At 45.6% G+C, this 24,426-nt stretch overlaps 2 pseudogenes; both read left to right on the top strand.

Annotated features, from left to right (window-relative positions):
- Nucleotides 1–17,265, top strand: part of LOC142767878 (uncharacterized) — a 39,454-nt pseudogene extending 22,189 nt beyond the window's left edge.
- A 146-nt stretch (nucleotides 17,266–17,411) lies between these two features.
- LOC142767877 (uncharacterized) lies at nucleotides 17,412–18,561 on the top strand (annotated as a pseudogene).
- Nucleotides 18,562–24,426: the final 5,865 nt, after the last annotated feature.

Raw genomic sequence — 24,426 nt, 5'->3', positions numbered from 1 at the left:
GCAAGATAAAATTTGAAAAGCGATTTAGAGAAATGTGGGAGGAGGGTTGGGCTAGGAAGGTATTCAGGTACTTGTACATGAAGAATATCGATACGAAATGGCGGAAACGAACCAGAAAACTGACTTGTAAATACTTAGAAAACAGCACTAGCCAAACCAAAAAGAATTATCGGTCAAGAAGGTCAAAGAAGCAGAGACCGACATGTAGAGAATCGGCTTGGTTAAGAAGTACGCACTAGAGATCTATCGAAGTTTTAAGCAGGAGATTGCCAAGGAAAGGATCTATGATAATACTTGAAGTAGTTCTCTGCTGTTTGAGACCAGGACGGGAGTATCGCGAACCAAGACATAACGGGCCAAATACGAAGGGGTAGACACGGTATGCAGTGCGTGTGGAGAGGAAGAAAAACTGCCGAACACTTGATAATCTTCTGTAAAGGGCTTCACCGCATAGTTCAGGATGATGGTGCAGAGTTTTTCAAAGCAGTGAGGTTTAGGGACAGGGAGGGCAAAATAGACTTTAAGCGGGTAGATTTAACTAGAAGGAGGTTATCTGATAGGTGGCTAAAGTCAAGGCACGAGTGAAAACTAAACCCTGTACAGCGAAGTACGAATACTCAACTGAACGATTTAAAGGAAAAAATCTACTTTTTGGTTCATTAAGTATTATGGTTGGTGGCGCTTGTTACCGCCCGATTTAAAGGGTACAGCCATATTCATCCATCTAATCATCGGTGGCGTCGCCCGGCGATTGTTGGTTCTCTAGGGGCAGCGCTACTTCGTCTTCCTCCTCCTCTCACGCAAAGTATTTTTCATGGGAGCACGAGACGCCTTCCCCCTCCCCTAAGAGCAGCGAAAACGAGAAAATTGCCACCCAGAAAAGCCGTTAGCAGCAGCAGCCTGCCTTAGCGCGCTCTCTCTATTCCAAGAAAACATCCCCATTCTCTCCACGTCTGGTTCCTTGTTCTTGCCAAAATTCTACATCGACGACGTCGCCAGTGGCCCCGATATAGACAGTGCGTACGTCAACTCACTCAGGAAGCGACGTGAGCCATGGCAACCTTCTGCTGACTCAGCCTCTCCAGAGCGAACAGAAGCCCCCTCGGGACCTCTTCGACTCTCATCGTTCCTCTCCCCTCCCTCCCGCATTCCAGGAGCGAGATACCAGAAGCGCCTGCCGGAAGGGCCGCAGATCCTGCTCCAGCCCCCTCTCGTCTCCTCGCCCCACGACCATGACGTCAGGGAAGTTGGTGAGGCTTGATGTAGCATGCTGTGTTGTGTGGCATGATGTGTATGTGAGTACACACGTTTATCCATAGCTTGATGATCACCTAAGCTTTCCTAAACTCGTTTGTGACACATCGTGTGTGACAGTATTGTTTGCAGGTACCAATGTGTAAATGTTCAGTGTAGTTGCTGTGATGACAACAGGGTTTAGAACAGTTCCCTAAATATGCACTATAGAGAACTCTGGCACTAGTGCCTATGGAAGCTGCAACGTACAGCACTTCAGCGAGCTTGGGTAAAGTGTTCCAGAAAGCGGTAGTGGGCTCACTGGCTTAGAGAGGATACGTTGCCGTGGTATAAAATTGTAAACAAGTTTACGTTTTTCTCAGTGCCCGCGTGGCTGAGCTACTATCGCTAGCTATGGGAGCCTTCGCCCTGGCTTCGGCCCGCTGCTGTAATGATTCTGCTGTGTTTTGACGTCACTACGGATTTTCGGCCAATCATTGCTTTGCCTATAAGTTTCGTCAATGATATTAAACACTTCGCGGTCATCGACTCTTCTAACGAAATGGCACCACGTTACCAGAATCACTATTACGCGCCCAAACGCCAGACTGACAATGTTCAGTAAAAAGGGCTCCAAAAATGTCAATGTTCGTCGTACCCAAGGATGAGAGACTCGGAAGAGTGAAGGAGAATAATTTACACCGTCAAGATAAGCCACTCGAAGACACATGTGCGGTAAGTGAACTTCAGTTCAAGCCTCAGTACGTAATTCGCGAATATGCGCACATCATCGGCGACAAAGTGGGTATCTCACGCAAAGGCCTATGTAAAGCACTGACACTATTCCCACTATTTTGCCAAACTTGCCATCGTATCTCACCAAAACATCAGTAAAAGAAAGGCCACCTCGAAAGAGGAAGTCTGAATGTGATGCATTGCCAGTGCAGCGCCAGCTCTGCACGAGTGCTAACTCGACGGTATTGCGCACAAACACCATAAATATTCCGGATCCAGAAGTTGCAGCATCAAGGCCAGAAGACAAACAGCTCCCCAATCGAAGTAGAAGTTTCTTCTCCAGAAAATCCGCAAGAAGACCACAGGTCTATGTCCTTATTCTGCTGTCTTGAGATACCATCGCTGCACTGGACTAAGCACAGCTTTCCAGATAACAATGACATTGTGTACTGCACGCCTGTTTTGACACTAAAGAATAAAGTACGATTGGGAAAAGTGGCCTTGTTTTTTGCGTCACGCATTGCGGGCTTCTTCAAAATGTTTGTCAGAAGTACCCTGTTGGAAGAAGGTACCCTGTTGAAAGAAGGCAACAAAGAGCTACTCTAGACCGCATTATGACCATATCATGCAAGGGTGTACTGTGAACCCACCACCTAACTCTCCACACATCATTAGGGCTCCCATGAGCAGCTGGGTGCCCAAAGTCGAGGACCAGGTCCTGGATTGGGCTAGGAATGCAGTGGAGACCTGTTCTTGGTGGGCTCCTTTGCGGCAGGCTCCTCTGCACCTTTCACTGTTAGAATAAATAAACTTTTTCTCCTCCTCCTCTCGACTTCTTGTCACAGTAATGGCTGGTCAGGATATCTACAAATAAACAATACAAAGGAGAGGTTTTCGCTAAAGCATTACTGGTCAGGATGTTTTAAAAATGTGGAAAGATATGTAAGGTCTAGTGACGTTTTTCAGCTAGTTGGAAAACCAAGTGATAGGCACAAGGCACCTTTAAGGTTGGTTCCAATAATCATGAAGCCATTCCGTTGACGATACAGGTACCTTTTTACTACGCTCTGCCCTTCGACAAGGTTTTCGGAAGCAATTCCATTGAAGCAACTAATAGTTCCGCCAAGATAGTCGATGCCCTGTTGTCAACATTGGCATGTGCCTGTTTCGCTGCAGATATTCAGGCTAACCAGCTACGAGTGGCTCAATGACAATGTTCCTGGAAAGATGCGAGGTTCAACTAACATTTAGCTAAGTGTATGACCTCCGATCAAACAGTGTTGAAAAGATGCTTTCGGTTCTTAGGAGGGTGTTGCATGCCTTGTGCCAGAAACACAAAGCTGACTTGGAAGATTGCTTTCTTGCAAACCTATTCACATTGAGAGCAGTTCCTCAGAGAGCAAGAGGATTTACTCGCTCCAAGCTGCTGTATGGAATGTTACGAGAAAATGTGGAAAGGAACAGGTGAAAGCCAAATACTGGTGAATTACGCCTTATAATTGCTGGATTACTATAGTGCCTGGTAAAAACTGGTAGAAAACAGCCTAAAAGAGGCCCATACCAATGCAAAGGGTTGCTATAACAGAAGTGCTAATAAATGAACATTTATACCTGGTCATATTTTCATGGTCATCATGAAAGAACAAAGTCGAAGTACTGAGGGACGAACTCGTTAAGGTTACCGAAAAGATTTAGGTGACTAAGCACACTTGAAAGTTTTCAGAAGAAAATAACATTGGGATAATTTACTACTCGAATCTAATGCAACCTTATATTGGATGTGAAGAGGTTGTCAACGTGATGGCCAATGCATCAGAAGAGGTAACGGCAGAACTTCCACTTTTGGAACTAAAAGTGCACGAAGTGCTCAGTAGAAGACGTCCTCAATATGTCAACCTATACAAACTAAAATCTCGATGCTCTCAATGCTATTCCAGTCGATTATCTTTTCTTTGAAGAATTTCACCAGTGCATCAGCAGCCCACCAAAGAGAACAATGCCATTACTCATGATGTTGAGACGACATCAGGCAAGCCTATCCCATTCGAATTGTACCGCATCGCACCTTGCCAGCGAGAAATAATCGAGGTAGAACTTAAACCAACGATCAAGCTGGGAATCAATGAGCCAGCAGACAGCGATTATACTTCTTCAGTGATACTTGTAGAAGCGAACGGAAAGGAGTGTTCTTGTGTGGACTCTAGGAAGTTAAATGCGATCGCAAAGGTCCAGCTCAATCCTATACCTAACATAGAAGAACGAGTTTAATGGGTGAGTGGACCCAAATATATGTATGTCAACACTCGACTTGCAGGTTACTGGAAGGTTTCCATGTCAAAAGCCCCAAGTCACTACGCAGTTACCACCTCTCCGCTTGGCACGTTTCTGTTGTCTTGCAACCCCTGGTGTGATAGAAGCACGTTGGTGCATTTATGTTTGCCTCACATGACGCTAGGTGTATCAACGTTTTTATCCTACCTAGCATGCCATACATAGGTAACGTGACCCTTGCTGACCAATCACCCTTGTTTCATCTCCTTTTAAAACGCCTGAAAAAGTGAAAGGAGCAGTCTCCTGTCAACTTCGCCACAGCTCGGTCCAATTTTTTCGCTCAGCTTTTCGCTGGCCTGTCCCTCAGCTTCGCATGCTCCAGACCGAAAAAAACACATGGCGACGAGGTACCAAACCTCGTTTTACAGGCAACGCCAAGAAGAGCACGACATGAGTGACAAATTATGCTTCGAGTCACACTTTTTGCTACATAGTCGCTGACTTTCCTGCACCCTACGATGGCCTGACTTTTCATTCTGATCCGACTCCCTGCAACGGCATCTACAGCTTAAGCTTACTGCCTGTCTCCGGAGCACACGGCAGCTCTCTTTATCAATCTGTCTTGATTCCTCAACGAGCACAGCATGCCTTCCGTTCCTTGGCACTTATGGAAAAAATATTCGATGTACACCTGAAGGTGGCCGGCAGAAGCAGCTGGGAAAACGAATGAGGGCCATCAGGGCTCTTCTGTGAAGTCTGTGAGATACTTCGCAGTGTAGAAGCAACTCGAAGCGCAAGGTAGACAGAATGCTACGCACACTGCTAGTATATTGGCTCAGGCACTGTTTCGAAGACTGAAACGGCGGCAAGGACGAAATACGACACGTTGCTAAAATTTATAGACAAGCTCTTCGCCAAGAAATGAACATGTTGGCAGACCAGCACTTTTTCTCCAGCCACAAACACCTGGCCGGGAAAACGTTTTTCCAGTTGATCACCGCGCTCGAGGAAAAAGCCCTGTTATGCAAGTTCGGCACCCTTTACGACCACAGAATACGTGATCAGATAATTCTCGGAGTCGCCAACGCACATGTCCCGGCCAAACTGCTGTTCTATAGAGAAGGCCTTATCACAGTCCTGCTGCGCAGAGCCAGCAACTTCCGTCTATTGAGTCATATCAGACTCGTCTTGACAGGCCAAGAGAAATCCTGCCACCAGGCCCATCCAGAGTGTTGAATGATGACACCCTGAAAGTCTCCTCAGCAACTTCGAAAACATTTTTCAGGAGCAAGTCGAGCTTGGCCTCAGGCTCGTTGGGACCGGGCTAACGACACTAACTTTGTGTATGTTTCACCTGTACGTTGCTGCCATCAACGAGGAATGTGGGTTCTGAGAAACGCGGAGCGTAAAGATCTGCAGACACTCATCCCAATAGATCAACTATCATCTCTTCAAGGTACCCACTTCAAGTCATTTTTGCGAATCAAGATCTTCTTTATCACAATGAAAACGACCAAGCCGGAACAACTTCTTTGGCTGCTGCGAAACAAGTACAGCCTGACTAAAGTGCGCCCTGAATTTTGTCAGCTGAGTGATACCTGTCGTAAAGTCTCTTCTCAAATTTTCCCAAAGCTCTATGAACTTGAGCTGAACGAAGTGGAATAAAGTAACGGAAGCATTCCTTGAACGCCTGTGACCATTTGTGCAAATACTGTTGTTCTTTTATTACTTCCTTAGAATTGTATTATGTCTAAGTTGTTAAAATACTCTTCCCCCCTCCTCCCCGTCATACAACCTAAAACATTTTACAAAAAACACTTTGCAACCCTATTTTCTGTTATTGTTATGAATTTTGCTCACCCTGCTTGGACTTTTTGTCTGCAGTATTTCATAAATGAATAAATAAGTAAATATCAGGCATGGGACTGGGATTGCTTATGGCTGTTTCATGCCTGACATAAAGATTCTCTGGTGAATAACGCATCGGTAGGCTGTTTCATCCTCTATGATACTGATTGTTGTTTGGACTTGAGAGAGCACTTCCTTCGATATTGAAAATATTGATATGTCGTTTTCATTAGCACGAGGGCCATACTTGCCAAAGAGTGGCATGAAAATTTACATTAAAATAGCAACGATCCCTGGTTGATGGTGGCGTACGCAGGATGCAAACCACGGTGCTGCTACGTGGCTGTATTCTGTCAAATTACGAAACATTGTAGCGTCAGACAATTATGTCAGGTGAAAGGGGCGTCTTATGCCCGACTTCCTACACAAGTCGTACCCTTGGAGGCAGCATGGGCTCGTTTCATTTTTTTTAAATAATTCACTTTTTTACAGCTATTCAGCAGTGAAATGGCTACTGCCATCTGATTACACAAAAAGCTGGTGCTGTAGGGCTGAGGGGCTCTGAGGCGACCGAAGTTCTCACCATGCTCCTCAATCATCTGTTCAAAACTTTGAACTTTACCCAAAAGATGAGCAAAACGCCTGTCAAAAGAAATACAGGTTTGTCCTAGTTACTCTTCATACGTGCTTATGCATATAGTCAATGAATATTTTACATCATTCACTCTGGTCATCAAAGGCTTCTTGAAGATATGGTAGACTCCCTTAAACGAATCTCGTTTAAACAAAAAAATTGCCTGAACAGAACTATGTAGACACATTTGGTTGGTCTCCTACGTGATTAACAATAAAACGTTTCGTGCAATCAGAACATTCTTTTTGCCTACATCGGTTGAGCAAAACTGAAACAAGTGAAATCCATGAATGTCCGAAATGGCCATGATAGTTGGCGAACTATGAAACAAATACCAAAGTTTCTATAGCCTCGCCAAACCAATCAAGCGATCGCGCGTGTTCCCGTGTGCCACACAACGATCAACGTCTAGTTTTAAACTTCAGATCGAAAGAAATAAAAACAGCAGCAGAATGCACTTTCGTCTGCAAGGAAAGTAAGGATTATCTAAAAACTTCACCGCAACAACCTATCGAGGACAGAAATCGCGAAGAAGTTCGATTTTCTTCTGTTCATGTTGAATCTGTCAAAGATAGTCTCGAGCATAGGAAATAATGAAGGAACTATCAAGCTTGGGAACTTCGCCACGGACAATATGTCAATGAGAACAATGGCCTAGAAAGAAATTGAAGTTGTGCTTCCCCTCTGGTCCAAGCATGCGCACAGTGTGAACGTCCTGATCAGTGGCCTAATTTTGTAATGAAAGGTGAAATAGATAGCTTCTTAGCTGGGAATCGATGACTTCTGGTTGAGCAATGGCTGGCTGAGCATTTTTAAAAAGTGGCAAGGTCTAGTCTTCGAGACAGTTTCTGGACAAAATATGACTGTAAACAGAGATGGCTGTGGCCACTCAAAACAGGAGAGGTTGAAAAAAATTTCGGAAACCAACAAACGAAACCTTAACATTGAAAAGATGGGGTTGTTTAACAAAGCACTCCTACTCAGCCTCTTTGATTTTCGCTTTTCGAAAGGAGTTCACAGGCACCCCGAGGACTCCATTTGGACAGGATATAACATCACCCATGGGTCGCCATGACGAGAGAAAATATTCTCAGGCAAGTGTCGGGCAATTGTCGGACAGCCCAAGGATGCCTCCTCAGCAGCATCATCGTCGTCGTGCTACTGCAGCCGTGTTTACTGCGTCGTCTGCTACATCGTCAGCCTCTAAACACGGAGGCTTTGGCAGACGAAACCATTGTGATGCTGCATGCTTATGACGCGATTCACGAGGATGATGGGGAGCATCACACCATCAGCCTGTTGTCGGCCCGGGTAATAAGGTAGGAACGGCACCGTGTTCTGTTATACGTCGAGCAGGTTGCGCCAGCGTATGTAGACCTGGAGTTCATAAAAATGTTTCGACTGTCCAAAAGCACATCTGTGAATCTTGCAGAAGAAATTGAGAGGTATGCCTTTCATCCGCAATGCTTGCATTGGACGAATGAAAGTGTCAGCTAAGAAAGCCATACCAATCGAACTGAGCTATCTCAACACTCAAACTACAATGCATGGAATTGTGGACAAATTCGACTTGAGTACAGACGAGTGTGCACGTTGCAATGCGCCATGCTCTTGGCTGTCAGAGGGGAAGAGATCAAGAGGCCAGAAAGCAACAATATCGCATGAAATTGTATAAGAATATCACATGAAACAAGCAAGCGTTTCATGCGCTGTATCAACGCCATGCGCTGGAACCTGCCACTCGAGACGTTATCAGGGAGGTTGACGGCTGTCACATTCACATACACTGACTATCAGATTCAGAATGGAGGTACAACTAAGGCAAGCTTCGTTGCAGCAAGAGGGTGAAGAATTAAACGTAGAGAGCACGAAAATTACTCGCACAACAGTAAAGTGTCTTACCTCTGTTCAAATGGGGCTACTATTGGACGGCACAAAGCATCCTTTCTTACAGACAGGGCACACTTTGATCTGCATCTCATTGCGAAAATATTTTGTGGCGTTAAGAGACACCATCCTAAACATTGTAAGGCTACAACTGAAATGCATCTAACAAATGTGAAAGCAGTGAATCAAAAAAGGTCCTCAAACCAAGCGCCGAATTTTCGCTCTCTATAGAGGCGATGCTCACAAGCAGACGACGGGCGTAAAAAAAACACGCAAAAGCGCATCGTCTGCTCACTGCCCACATGCTGCCAGCGGAAAATTGCTGCGGCAGGAGAGCAAGTACGTGAGCAGCCCGAGAGGGAATAGCAAATGCATATATGGCAGCGTTCCGGCAGATGGGCAGAGTTTCAGGGCTGCTCAAGAGCTGCCCGAGAAAAACAAGCGCCTTGAGCTGTTCACTGGCTGCCGTCTGGCAGCCCGCACAAATAATGAAAGAGGCTCCCTGACTCCCGCTCACAAGGGGGAGACCTGTGCAGGAAGAAAGAGAGGCAAAGGTAATATTTCAGTGATAGAAGGTGTCAACATGGCTGATGGTGAAAAGCTCAAGATGATGTATGTGGAAAAATAAAAGCACTCTCGCAGCTTCAAATGCGTGCGTATGCTGCATGAAAAGTCCACGTGAACAGGGACATTTAGGACTTTTGAAATAAAGTCATACTTCACTACTTTTGTGGGCTTTGCTAAAATAGAACTTCTCATAAATGAAACAAATTTTATTGTCTCTTTGAGTTCCCCTTTGTAGGTTCACCTATATTTTTGACAAGATGATACGAAAATTGGCTGTGGTATAGTCATATATACAACAAAAAATACTTCGAAACAAGTTTTATCGAAATGAAGTCAATAGAGTGAAAAAGCTCTTCAGAGTGTTCTCAACAAGTGGAAAAACACTGTCCCAATGTCTTATGAAAGCACCATTTCATGATTCCATCAATGGTTATTTGGTATAGAAGGGCCTAAGGAAGTAGCGCAGGGTATCATTCTCAATGAAGTCGTGAAGACAAAAGCATTGCGTATTTGATTTCAACAGGGGAAATACTCCTTGCACCTCTTGCAAGCCTTCGTAGTGCTATGGCCCATTACTGAAAGGATATTTCACCGCGTGTAATAATCATTTCTATGTTCATTTGGCTGTCCTAGCTTTTGCTGTCAAATTCATGGGCTACAGCTGCTGTCCTTGAATGTGTGGAATATTTTCCAATAGGTGTACAATATCAAGAAAAATTATTTCAATGCACCATTATTTAAATTGTGCTGAAGGATGAGCGGGGCGATTGCGCAGAGAGTTACCATTTATTTATCGGTAGAGTTCTCGTAGAAACATATAAAAACACATGAAGACAGGAAGCTAAAGTACCTGTCTGTAGAACCATAAAAAGAGAAAATTATCCAGAATTTTAATTCGTAAGTTCTATCAATATGTAGAAGTGGAAAACTCAGAAGCTAAAATAAAAATTGATCAAAATTCGACGCCATTGTAACACTACAACCACCTTTTGAAAAAATGGTAAGCGAATTTCCTTAAAGATTATAAATAGTAAAGTAAGATATGAATGAGAGCGTTAAAGCAAGTGTAACAATTCATGACTTAGAAAATTCTTTTTGAAGATGGAGAAGTGGAACGAATGTGTATCGCTGTCGCAGAAAGAGTTAGGAGGAGTCCACATTACTGAATTCTACAGAAGTTAACTCCACGAAGCAAGGTCACAAGCTCTTTGCATCGCAGCTTACCAATGAATCTGCGTGCATTACCTTGATGCAGTACTTGGAGGTGAGCCTGTTATTTCTTCTACTACCAGTATTGAGCTACGAGTTATGAACATGGTTGTAGCCTAATGAACTTCCTGTTTCGCAGTCCCATTTGAGGCTTGTTTAAACATTCAGAGGGGAGAACTTTCGCTACACGGTGGTCAACTTTACTCAGATCCTTCGCCTTCCTAGTCTGTACCCACCTCTAAAGACTGCATTGCGTGGTAGCGTGCAGTGAATGTGCTTGCCAGCGCACAGGACACACTGCAGACGACAAGAGAAGTTCAGCGCCCCAAACATGCTTTCTTGAAGGAACTCGTAAAAAAAGGCTGCTAAGGATTGCATTTGAAACATCCAGAGAGCCTGGACAGCAGGACGATGATCAATCTTCCTTCAGAAGAGAAGTGAAACACGCTATTGTGTGCTACTCGAGTGGATATGTAAAGTAACACCTTATGATTTTGAACTTGCATACCTAAAAAATCGGCTAAATTGAAATTTTTTGTGGCACTGAGCTTTCTCCTATACATCTTAAGTATTTGTTGCACTTTATCTCGAAGCATTCTCGGGTCAAATTTTGGATGTCTAGAAATATTGACTGGGAGTGGAATGCAATTTCACAAGATACATGAAATGCTATCGCGTCTGAAGTACACAATTTTTTTGCTTAGCCGCGCTTGCCGTTATGTTGACGCTGTGCTTGAACATGATGTTAGCACTTAGCAACTTGGTCAAGCGACCGTGTAACCCGTCTTGTGGTAATGAACATCGCCAGCTGCAGCACATGCGCAGAGTAGACCTTCTTCCCATGCTTGGCGCAATTTGTTTAGTTTGCTTTGTGCAGTGCTCAGGATTTTCGCTCTGACATATGATTTCCGTTGATTCTGTTCAACGCACACATCACGAATTTCACGCAGACTGTGAGGCGCAGCAACTTGGCATGAGTTTGGCAAGCATGGCATTACTAAAGGAGTGCAATTCACTAACGCTATACTCAGAGACAACTTTTCTTGGCACCACTGTGGAAGCCACAGAGGCGAACCGGCTGCACGCTCTACCGCCAAGAAATATCGCCTACTTTATTTACCGATTCCAAGATTTACTTAGCCCGAATAAAATAAAACAAGTACAGTAAGCCGTTAGTGGCAAAAAAGGTGGTGTGTTTTTCATATTTTTTTTCTTTTTATATTTGATGGGCAGCACCACTTTTCCCTCCGACCTGCTCTCTCAGTAAACATGGCATCCGCTATGCCGACAGAACCGTGTTGGCCGCAATCTTACTTTTTCATACTCCGAAGAAGCTGTACTATAAATGTGCCAGAAAGTGGCTTTCAAAACAGACCAGCCGATGCTCCCTCAAGGCCAACGATGGTTTCTTCTCCCATCGACACGGTGGAATTGTTTACGACAGAAGCTGTTAACAACGCAATGTCAACTTTGATATTGAATCCGAATGACATCAAGAGAATGCAAAGCACGGAACGGTGTGTGCAGATTCCTTATTGATCTAGCCCAACGAGATCGGCCTCACAAGAAGAAGGTGCTCTAACATTTGATGAAGTATACTGCAGTAGCTAATCAGATCAGTCTGTGGTGGTTTTCTGCTTAAATCTCTGCATCATGGTTCCTACTTCCTCGAGACCAGCAGTCCTGAACCTGTTGCACGGTTGTCATCAAGGTGTAAAGAAGCACAAATCAAAATACCGAAATTTGGTTTGTTGACTGGGGATTGCAGAAGACACCAAGTCAATGGTAGCCCGAAGCAAGCAGTTTGCAAGCACTCGGATGACTCCAGCAGAGTTGGTCATTCCCACACCATTGCTGGGTCACCGATGGGATGTTCTGGGTATGAATCGCTTTCACAGCAAAAAACAAATGCTTGTCGTGGATTATTACTCCCACTTCCCTGAGGTTATTACCCTTCCACCATCTTGAACTTCTGCTGTCGTCGAGATGCTCAAGAGCATATTTGTTCTTAATGGTATCCCAGAAGTTGTGAGATCTGATAACAAGCCACTGTTTTCCTCCCAAGAGCTCAAAAGGTTTTACAACTTCTGTGGTTTCACCCTCGTGACCAGCAGCCCAGATTTTCCTCAATCTAACGGAGAGGTTGAATGAATGGTCTGCTCAATCAAGGAACTTCTTGGTAAATAGAACGACCCACATCCAGCCTTTCTCAGTTACAGGAATACCTCAGGCGAGAATGGCTTCAGCCCAGCTCAGCTCCTAATGCAACTCAAAACTCGTTTACCAAACACCAAACAATTGCTGCAACAGCCTTGGCCTGCTAGAGACACAGTGGCCGCTAGTGATGCGTCCTATCGCACTTCAATCATCAACATCTGGCAAGGCGACTGCCTCTACTGGAGTCCGGAGAACGAGTTTGGGTACAACGTGAAGGAATACCAGCTACAGTATTAAGTGAAGGCTCATGCCTTCGCTGTTACGTTGTAGAGACTGACCAAGGTGCAGTCCTGCAGCATAACCCCCGTCAGGGTTATCACAGCAGAAACAAACAGATTCTGAAACTCCTACAAGCACAACGCAAGATGCTTTCACTGCGAATTTTACGGCGGACATATCGGACACGGCCGCGCACTCAGTACGCGATGTCGGAAGCATGACCTTCTCTATAGATTAGCGACGTGCCCGTGCTGCGGCGCTCCTGCGCGCCAAGTTTGTTTTTGCATGTTTATTATTTTTAGTTCTCCGACCTGCCACGGCAAAGCGTGGCGCTACAACTTACCCCCATCTCTCGCAGAAGAGCGAAGGCTGCGTAGGCATCGCACGTGTTGTTTTCTTTGTGGTCGTGGTGTGTCGTAACTTGTATTCTTTGACTTTTGTTTTGCTTACATTGCCTGAAGTGTGACAGCACTGGTCGCAGCAGTAAACTATTTAGCTATGGTTTACTGTTGCGTTCCGTTCTGTAAATCAAGTGGACGAACTTCAGCTGGCATCTCATTCCATGAGTTTCCCGTCACTGACGTGCGCCTACTTTGGCTGAAGAAGATCTCTCGCCAAAGTGAAGGTAAGCCGTAGTAAAATAAGCTCTGAGTATATTAGAGGTGTGGCAGTTTGGGCTAGTTGGTATGACATGACGATAGTTATAGCGCGAGAACAGAACGACGACAGAAGGACAAGGAGAAGACGAGCGCTCGTCATGTCTCCTTCTTGTTCTTTTGACGTCGTCCTATTCTCGCGCTATAACTAACGTCCCGCCTCTGAGTACAGTTGAGGGAAGGTAACGTACGCACGAACTATAGAGATTATAATTTGTATGACGATGTAATTGTCAGAGTGACTAGTTTGCTGAAAAGTATGCGTTCCTCACTGTACTGCGATGTGAACATGCCACGAACATGCTTGCTCGTGACTACGCGAATTGTGAGGAACATGAAATGCCCTCTACCTAAAAACACCAATAGGAATTCTGTAGCTGCTGAACTGAAGACGGACTGCTTGCGAACGCTACGAGTGTTGCGTTAATGCTACTTACAGGTAAGCTCTACTTTTGAGAAATCCGCATGCAAGACTATGTGGCTGAGATTATCCATTTGGAGTGCCCCGATTCGCGAATATCAACGCTGCGAACTATAACAGCAGTTCTCCTTGTCGCTTCAGGAAATCAAATTTAGCTCATTTGTGCGGTCACAGTGTCTGTAAAGCTGTTTATGATGTGAATGAGCGCACTTTAGTAAGTTTGTTGACTGACCATCATTTTTATAACCGCCGGCTGATACTGTTCCTATATTTGCGTGGAGTTTTAATGACATGCAGGTGACATTTTGTGGCTCCTTTCACATCTTCCAATTTAATTACTATGTGGCTTACTTGCACAAATCACATGGAGGACCGGGAAAACAGCAATGGGTTCCAAGGGACAGAATCAAAGTATGCAGCCTTCATTTTAAGCCCGAGGATTATAAGCAGGGCTTGAAGTCCAAAAGGCTGAAGCCAGACGCCATTTCGACAATATTTCCCAGCTATCCAGCGTATCTTCAGCAGCAGCCCAAGAAAAAGTGAAGACACGTGAAGCGCTCACCAATTCCGTCACCTGTGGGCGGACTTGATATGGATGCCAAAAGGAAAATGTAAGTAATCAGCCTAAATGCCATGTACTGTTGTAATATCACTGACCTCTATAGTTACATTTCAAATGCGGCAATAAATTTTCACATTTCTTTCTTATATCTCATATGGACATTACGAATTGTCTGTATTCCAGGTTGGAAACTTCCAACTTTCAGTATCAAGACCATAGCAGACAAGTTGAAAGTGGGCACAATACAGGTTGTGGCTTGTTTGAACCTTCATCTGCACAGGAACAAGGCAACCTGGAATCTATGTTAATGGAAGAGTCCAGCGATCCTAACATTGTGCCATCTGCACTGGAAAAAGGCAACTCAGAATCCATGTCAATGGAAGAGTCCATCGATCCTAACATTGCGCCTGGTCAAGTACAGCATGGTCCCGAAAGTGCACAGGCTTGATCTACAGGATTACAACTAGCGCACTCTATAAGTGATACATTGACAGAGTGTGTGTGCATTGCAGATAATGCCACCAATATTGCTTGTTGCACCTGCAACATCATGCAAGGCTTCCTTGGTTCTGAAGAAGCCTACCAGGACACGAGGGATGCAAACAAGACCTTACTCCACAAAATACTGAAGCTCGAGAAGAAGCTGAAGACATTGACAAAGAAGTGCCAGAGACCGGTTAAGAAGAATGAGAGTCTGAAGGAAGAAGCTTCTGCATTGAGAAAGCAGATGAAAAAAAATGGACGCCTGCATGAAGAAATTGAATTTAACCATTCTCCAAGTATGTGAAGTGTCAAACACTCAGATTAACTGCATAACGTCTTAAGCGATCATTGAAAATGAGCTGTATTTACGCATATGCAATTGAATGTTTGAATAGGTAAAAAATGTTTGAGAGGAAGCAGGGTGCCACAGTGATCGCTTAGTTTATGTGCTCTGTTAGAGCCCTGTGTTCTTCATGGCAGCTACGTACTAACCGGCCCAATTACCTGCCTTTTTTATTTCTAAATTTCAAAATCCCTACAGGAGAAGATAGACAACAATGACACAAAGGCTTTGTTTCTTCAGGAACAGGCTGTTTTACCGAGTGCCAGGAAAGAAGCATTGGCAGAAAGAAACAATAAGGAACTGTGTTTCTTATTGTTTCAGCACGACAAATCACCATCTGGGTACCGTTTGATTTGGGAGCGCGGGGTACTTGTGCTGCCAAGCCGTTCCACACTGAAGTGGTATATTGGAGCTTGCACAGGACAAAGGGTGTCCTCTCTCATGAAAAAGTGGCTTCATGTTGAAGCTAAACTTCACAATGAACAGGCAAAACATGAGCTTTGCTCAAACGACCATACCATGTTTTTGCTCATTCTTTCAGGCACGCTGCGGATCTCTTGTCGTGGACGAGATGTCCATAAAAGAAGCAATGACATACCAAAAGCACTCTGACACTTTTCATGGTTTGGTGGACCTTGGGGGTTCAGAAGAAGACTATGGCCTGAAGAACCAGCTGGCAACACATTTTCTGTGCTTTGTTTTTGTGCGCTTGTCTACCCATTATAGGTATGTAGACAGCTGTGTGAACAGTACAAAACAGATAAAGTCTAAAAGCCTGTATTTCTTATAGGACCGTGATCTTTTCTACAGGCTTCCTGTGGAATACTATTTTACTAAAGCTTTGAATGGTGAACAGCTTCATCTGCTAGCCTTGAAGGTGATGGGATGTGTAGAAGGTGCCGGGTTTAAAGTGACGCGACTTGTTGGTGATCACCACAGTGCCTATTGCAAGTTTTTTGCAATGTTGTCTGGAGGCAGCATCAAACCTGTTTCACGTAAGTGCACCTTGGCGTGTCAAGAAGCGCCTGACATGCCCTTTATGCTGGGCTTCAAGATGATGTGTATCTCCAGTTAATCATAAGAATCTCAAAACTTGTTCTAGGCACCCTCTTGATTCCAGCCACAGCCTATTCATTTCATTTGATTACTGCCATATCCTGAAAAAAATCAGAAATCAATTTTAATAGAGTTTTCAGGAAGAGTGGCAGTCTCCTCCTTCCAGACTACCTAAGGTAGGCAAAATGTCTTGCCAATTGGTTTCATTTAATTAATATTGTGTTCTTTGACAAGAACCTGTATGACCTGCAAGAAAAACAAGGTGCCTTCAAGCTGCTTAGGCGCCTGACAAAGAAGCACCTTTAGCCAAGCAATTTTGAAAAAAAATGGGTGTTGGCAGAGCAGTTGCCATTTTTTCCCCGCAGGTAAAACAATGTTCAATGTTGCCAGTGTACTTGTACCAAGTTCTGCCTGTACAGAAGTGCACCTGAATTGCTCTTGCTGTCAAACTGATGGCACAGAGCTGATCAGTGCCACTATGTTTCTGAACTGAACTGAAATGTTATATTTGCCTGTCTGTACAACATTTACGGCATCCACTTGTTATGTACTCTAAAACTGCATTCAGCAAACGTCTGTAACACCCTTTTTATTTCACTTTTCTCCTCTAGGTGACATCAGTTTTGACATTCCTCTAGCATCACGGAGACCGTTTAGGCACTCATGGCTTTGAAGACTGTTTTCAAACGGTAGAATTCATGGAAATGGTGTACAAGTGGTTTGCATTGCATAACATCCAAAGCACGACGTTTCACTGGACTAGCAGAGATGCCACGAGGATGCCTTTTTATGGCGAGGACGATGAGCGGTGAATAATGCATATTATGGTAGCAGTAATTAATAATCAACACTGAAATAAAATTGAGAAAATGCTTGTAAAAGCAGTGCACTAAAGTTTATTTGTTGTCTTGCCATGTCGGTTTAATAAATTACACTGCTAAAACATAGGAGTAGTAATAAACAAGTCATAAGAGACCATAAAAACCTTTAGTAAAGCCAAAAAAATAATTTCAAACAGAAAATTTTCTTTCATTGTTTTGTAAACTTTATATCGTTTATATCGTTATATTACTGCAATATTCTCAAGTGATGATGTTGAGTCACTATTCTTACCCATAAGACAGCTGAATGGCTCAAATGATCAAACTGATGCATACGCTGCCCTCTCAGCGCTTCCGAAAGTGCTAGTCACTGGAATCATTCACTCCTCTCCACTCAGCAATGTTGGGAGTGTTGTGGGACAATTGGACGAGGCTACAGTACCTTCTCGTGCTCCTACAACGGCCACTTCAGATACCAACATCAAAAAGTTCTTGCGTCCGCATCTGACGCTCTTAGAATGCTACCCATGTACGCTACTTATACTTCGGTACTTTATATTACGCATTAATTGACCACTAAAATATAGGCATTATAAAAAATGTTTTAATACTATAAGCTGCACACATCATCGCTACCATAGTAGCGTCAAAAATCTTTTTGTGGCCACAGGATTAAAATCCGCTTTTCATGGCTTGCTAGTGGCACACGACGGTGCGAGTGAGACACCACAGTGATAGATTTCAGTTTCCAGCAAGTACCTCTTAATAAAAAGTATATAAGGGCGTGTGTGTAATAACTGATCATTCATTACCGATGTCAGATTGCTTCGAAATTTTGCATCAATGTGCTGTTGCGAATGCGCTGTTATTTTATGTTTACATAAATTTTTTTCCAGAAACTCCGCAACAAAGCCACCGGTCCAGCACACTTGCTTTGATCGCTGGGTTTCTAGTTCAAGCAGTTCAAGACAACATAGTGCGTGAAGAATGCATCACGAAGCTTAAATCGCCGAAGTCTCACTCGACGGCAACTGCCATAATTGCAGGCATTGATAGGGGTGGACTGTCGTACACGAGCATAACATTTGTTGGCTTTGTCAGCCTGCTTGAATATCCTGCCTCACGAGCAGCACCTTTGCTGATCAAACGACCACAGCCACTGTAGAAGTTCACGTGTGCCATGCTTCAATCTGTCATTAACAACCCCCTGTTCAAATGTGAAAGGAATGACAATGTAGCCTATACAACTGCACTTGTTAAGCTTGAGATGTCCCCCGCTACGCCACCCATTACCAAAGAGAGCGAAGACCACGCAACCCCTTGTCTATCCGGTTCCCTCTTGGCTATGTGTCTCAATCACTTTCCGCATACAGGGATTCGTGCTGGGGCTGGGAAATAAGAGACCCTACGACCTGTTTCTAATTACTGATTCATTAAATTCAATACTAACTGGAAACATCGAACACTCGCGTACATCAACCACTACACAAAATTATAACACATGATTTACACATTCGCGACGTTCGACACAGGGCAGGCACACAAAGAAAGTAACTGCAATAATACAAGGGTATCCATAAAAAACACATGACGACAAAAATGATAAAGTCATTAATTAATAAAACCGTGCAATGTCTCAATATGCCTCATCCCTTCCCGCAAAGCTCGTTTAAGTAAGGGAGGTGAAGTACGTGGCACAGAATGTCCATGTAGTTGGGGCCTCGGAGTTGGCTGCTCGAATCGGGGATGAAGGTTGGTTCTTGGCATCGAGGTCTGATCTGTCGAATTCGTCATCGTCTTCATCGTCTTCGTCATCGTCGCCTACATCGTGCCTCTCAGTGATTTCCATCTTAGCCGCCTCCTATGCCTAACTTTCATTCCTCATCGTACCTTCCTTGCCCCGGTCATCATCTCATCGCCTCTCATCGCTATCTCTTCGCACCGTTATCTTCTTTTTCCATTCTGTATCTCCACCATCTCGAGCTCATCTCATCGTATCTCTCTGACCCTCTTGTATCGTCTCGTAGTCCCTTTTTGGAGGACTCGACTCCGCCCTACCGGGGTACCAAACCAATCGCCACTATCGACGCGGCATATTTTCTTGTCAGTCGGAGTGTGTCGTCTTCGAGGACTGCTCCCGTGGCCCACATCAGTAGAAAACCTTCTCCGAAACAAAGCCAAGCAAGTAACAATGTACAAATTTATGCCTCAGCGAGAGAGATGGGCGAGACGTCCGAAGACACTTTAATTATGGGCGAACAATGGTCCCGATGCTTCCGACAAAGTGCGTCGTCTATAATGGCCAACGTCCGGAGTTTGCGATATTGTGCCAAAATGTTTTCGGCTGAACCAATTGTCCTGGTTTCTGGTACTTGATGAGCCGATGTCCAGAACGAGTCCCGGCGTTTCCATGCAGCTCGGTGTCTCCCGCGCAATTCTCCGTAGCCGCCGCTTCTTCGTCATTCAATGCCGCGGGTGACCATTCACGCAGAACGCAGTAATGAGCCCTAGAGCCAGGGAGGCTGACGGAAAGTCAGACTGGACCCGGCACAGGCGCTGCGGCAGGGACGCATTCCCCGAACCAACAAAAGGTGCTCTGCTGCTCCCCCACGCCGCAAATCTGAAGGGTGCGCGCGTATTATTGCCACGATACACTGTCACACTGTCTGTAGACGACAACGCGCAACCCGGTCCTCGTGTTTGAGTGGTGGAGCCCGCGAGAATAGTGGAAACAATCCTTCCAGGTACTCCACTCCCGAATGCCCAGTCGTTACACCGAAGAATTTCTTTTCCTTTTTTTATGCGTGGGTTTGAGAAACGAGCAAAAACATCTTGAAAGGACCGGGGTTCAGTCCGTTGCGGGGACGTCACAGTCCCTTCATCTTCAAAAAAATTTTCCCAGCGGGGAAATTCAAACACGAGAAATGCGGACGCATAGTGCCTTCGGGTTGCGCAGCGAAATTGAGACATTGCGGCAGTCCTAGGAATACGGTAAGCGAACACAGCACACTTGTGATTTAGCCCTGGCGGCAGCGCGTCGCTGAGAGGAACCAATCTGTGATTGTCGCTGAATCATCACCCACCACGAAGCAGTTTGATTCCGTGTTTCAATCACGCACAACACACTTGAAACCTTCCTATCACCTCAGAAACTCGTGGATGACGCGTGGACAAAACGCACACTGGTCACAGCTGCTCGTCGGATGGTTTGGCACGCAAGGTTCAGTCAAGTGTGCGGAAGGTTCACTACCTTGTGAGCACATCACACACTTTACCTGCAGTGTCCACTCTTGACACAACCAAACAGAGGATACACACATTTCAATACGCTTTCGTTCCACACATGCACAAAATTTTAAGATCTTATTGAAGCTCTCCAACCAAACGAAAAGCGGGATGGCGGGAGAACATAGGTCATACAGGCAGCAACACTGAATTACCCTCGCATACCATCTCGTGCCCGGCATCTGCTGCACCTGTAGGTGAGGGAAAGGGATTTTCCACGCGAATTGCGTGTTCGGATTGGCTGAGAACGTAGCGTAAATGCTGTCCTATGCAACTGTGACATTGGGCGTTGTACATCAATACCGGTCACGACGCCCCCTGCCTCCTAACGAGGCGCGACACTTCACTTCCGTGCGGGGAGACGCCGTGAAGGCATTTCAATTTGAACTTTCTAAACTTTCTCGTTCCTTAAAACAGTCCCTTCATCACCTTCCTTTCCGACAAGTGGCGAGATCTCGGTAACCTCACATTCACTGACTATATGTTCTTCCCCCATCATTAGGTGTTAATCGATCCCAGGTGGTACCAATCACTCAGCGATCAGCATCACATGCCGCAAACAACAAAAAACCATGATAACCGAGTGAACTACCTGCCTCAATTCAAAACACAATCAACAAAATAAAACAAGTGTACAAGCCAAAGCAAAACAATATAAAAAACTTCGACAGAAGGTCTTTACTAAAGTAACATGCACAATGACCAAGTAGAAATTATAAATCTTAAAATGGCATACAACATTGCGGAATCTTATGACCCTAGCCGATCCCCGAGCGCTCAGCGTCTACCCGTATGCAGACCTCTTCCCCGACTCCGAGTCCCGGACCCTCGTTGGATGGTCCGAACTTCCACCTACTCAACTCAATCGCGAAGTGAGGCATGTGCGAAGCTATCTGACAAGGCCACCGCTGCGCTTGCCCGGGTTTGCTGCGGTGTACATCGAGTGTGCTGCAGTTCTTCTTTGGCCCCACAAAAACTACCCCGTTGCGGACTAGGCATTCCTCAATCTCATCTACTCCCTCTAGCGTACGGCCTACCATCATGTCGGCCAAGACTGTGGCAACTGCATCCTCAGAAAACCCATTCTCGTCCAACTCTATATCTGCTACTCCTACTAGTAATGCCTCATCGTCTCGTGGGTCCTTCGAGGTATAAACCGCAGCTAAACCGTCTGTGTCCGCTCTAGCAACCTCCACAACTTTTGTTTCACCCAGTGGCACTGGCGTGCCAGCGTTCCCCCTAAACACACACTCGCCCATTGGCGGAACATCCTCCTCGATCACGGAAATTACATTAACCACAACCCCACACGGCGAGCCATGACTCGTTTTTACGGACCTTGTTTCCTCGCGAATATTTACGATCGCCATTGACCTCTCCGCGTCACCGTCGTGAGGAGGAGTTGCGTCTAGGTTTCCTGATTCGAATTTTCCCGCCCTCTCCTTGCCTTTGTGAATGCGGCTGCCACCCGTCGAATTCCACTTTCGTCGCCGGTATCGGTGGCATTCTCGCCAAAATTGACCAAACCTGCCACAGTTATAGCACCCGCCGGGATAATGGAGTTGCCTCGGGGATTCCTTCCAATTTTTTTCACCTTTTTACGTACTACCAAGCTCTCCCCAACTTTTTCGAGGCGGTCAAGGCGACTATGCATCTCATGAATATCGTTGTTCTCTTCTGCGTATCGAACGGGTAACGTATCGCTCCACGACACTTTCTCATTCTGTTCCTCCTTGACCGCTATGGCAATGGCCTCGTCAAATGTTTTTGCATCCCGAGAGAGAACAAATCTACGGACCGGATCCCTCAGGCCTAATAAAAATCGCGAGAGTAATTGTTAGGCTAGAATTTCGTGGCTCAGTGAAGCTTTCAACGGATCCTGACTATCGGAGCTCGCCAGGGTGGTGGTCCCGAGAATGCGTAAGCGACTTGCAAATGACCTCACCTCCTCATCTGTCTTCTGCCTCGCGTTTAAAAACCGTTCTGTTTTAAAGATAAGTGGCTCCGTATTGAACCTCTTGAGGGCCAAATATTCGAACTCAGAAAAAGTTGAAGCCGTAGCGACGTCATCATCCCACCACGCAAAATCTTGCGCCACGCCTACCATCTTGCATCGTGCTATGCAGATTAGCTCACTATGCCGCCATCCACCCAAGCGACCAACCTGATCTAAAATTTTCAAGAAGACCCCAACATCCGGACTCGTATCACCTCCCGTAAATGATGGAACCATGTCCGCTAACATTAACGCGCTCATTTCTAGTGGGCCGTCTCTGTCGGTCATCTTGGTAGCCTGCTCGTTCATTTTGCCACCTCTCCTTCCCTAGTACGAGGGTGAAATCTCGCACCATTGCCCCAGCAGTAATTTCACCCCTGCCACCACTTGAGACGTCCGCCGCTACACCACCGATTATCAAAGAGAAGGGAGACCACGCAACCCCTTGTCTATCCGGTTCCCTCTTGGCTATGTGTCTCAATCACTTTCCGCATACAGGGATTCGGGCTGGGGCCGAGAAAAAAAGACGCTACGACCTGTTTCTGTTTAATGATTCATTACATTTATTCCTAACTGCAAACATCGTATACTCGCGTACATCAACCACTATACAAAATATAACACATGATTTAGACACTCGCGACGATCGACACAGGGCAGGCACATAAAGAAACTGCAACAATACAAGGGTATGCATAAAAAAACACATGACGACACATATGATAAAGTCATTAATTAATAAAACCGCGCAATGTCTCAATATGCCTCATCCCTTCCCGCAAAGCTCGTTTAAGTAAGGGAGGTGAAGTTCGTCTAACAGATTGTCCATGTAGTTGGGGCCTCGGAGTTGGCTGCTCGAATCGGTGCCGAAGGTTGGTTCTTAGCATCGAGGTCTGATCTGTCCAACTTGTCAGCGTCTTCATCGTCTTCGTCATCGTCGCCTACGTCGTGCCTCTCAGTGATTTCCATATTAGCCGCCTTCTATCCCTAACTTTCATTCCTCATCGTACCGTCCTTACCCCGGTCATCATCTCATCGCCTGTCTTCGCTATCTCTTCGCACCGTTATCTTCCTTTTCCATTCTGTCTCTCCACCACCTCGAGCTCATCACATCGTATCTCTCTGACTCTTTTCGCATCGTATCTCGCTGACCCCCTTGTATCGTCTCGTAGTCCTTTTTTGTAGGACCCGACTCCGCCCTACCGGGGCACCAAACCAATCGCCACTATCGACGCGGCATATTTTCTTGTCAGTCGGAGTGTGCCATCTTCGACGACTGCTCTCGTGGCCCTTATCAGTAGAAAACCCTCTCCCAAACAAAGCCGAGCAAGTAACAATGTACAAACTCAAGCCTCAGCGAGAGAGATGGGCGAGACGTCCGAAGACACTTTAATTATGGGCGAACAATGGTCCCGATGCTTCCGACAAAGTGCGTCGTCTATAATGGCCAACGTCCGGAGTTTGCGATATTGTGCCAAAATATTTTCGGCTGAACCAATTGTCCTGGTTTCTGGTACTTGATGAGCCGATGTCCAGAACGAGTCCCGACGTCTCCATGCAGCTCGGTGTCTCCCACGAAATTCTCCGTAGCCGCCACTTCTTCGTCATTCAAGGCCGCGGGTGGCTATCCGCCCAGAACGCAGTAATGAGCCCTAGAGCCACGGAGGCTGACGGAAAGTCAGACTGGACCCGGCACAGGCGCTGCGTCAGGGACGCATTCCCCGAACCAACGAAAGGTGCTCTGCTGCTCCCCCACGCCACAAATCTGAAGGGTGCGCGCGTATTATTGCCACGGTACACTGTCACACTGGCTGTAGACAACAAGGCGCCGCCCGGTCCTCGAGTTTGCGCGGGGAAGCCCGCGAGAATAGTAGAAATAATCCTTCCAGGTACTCCACTCCCGAATGCCCATTGGATACACCGAAGGTTTTTTTCCCTTTTTTTATGTGTTGGTTTGAGAAACGAGCGAAAACATCTTGAAAG

The sequence above is a fragment of the Rhipicephalus microplus genome, chromosome 7 (genome assembly GCF_043290135.1).
Source record: "Rhipicephalus microplus isolate Deutch F79 chromosome 7, USDA_Rmic, whole genome shotgun sequence".
NCBI lineage: Eukaryota > Metazoa > Arthropoda > Arachnida > Ixodida > Ixodidae > Rhipicephalus > Rhipicephalus microplus.
This window is presented reverse-complemented; position numbering and strand designations above follow the sequence as displayed.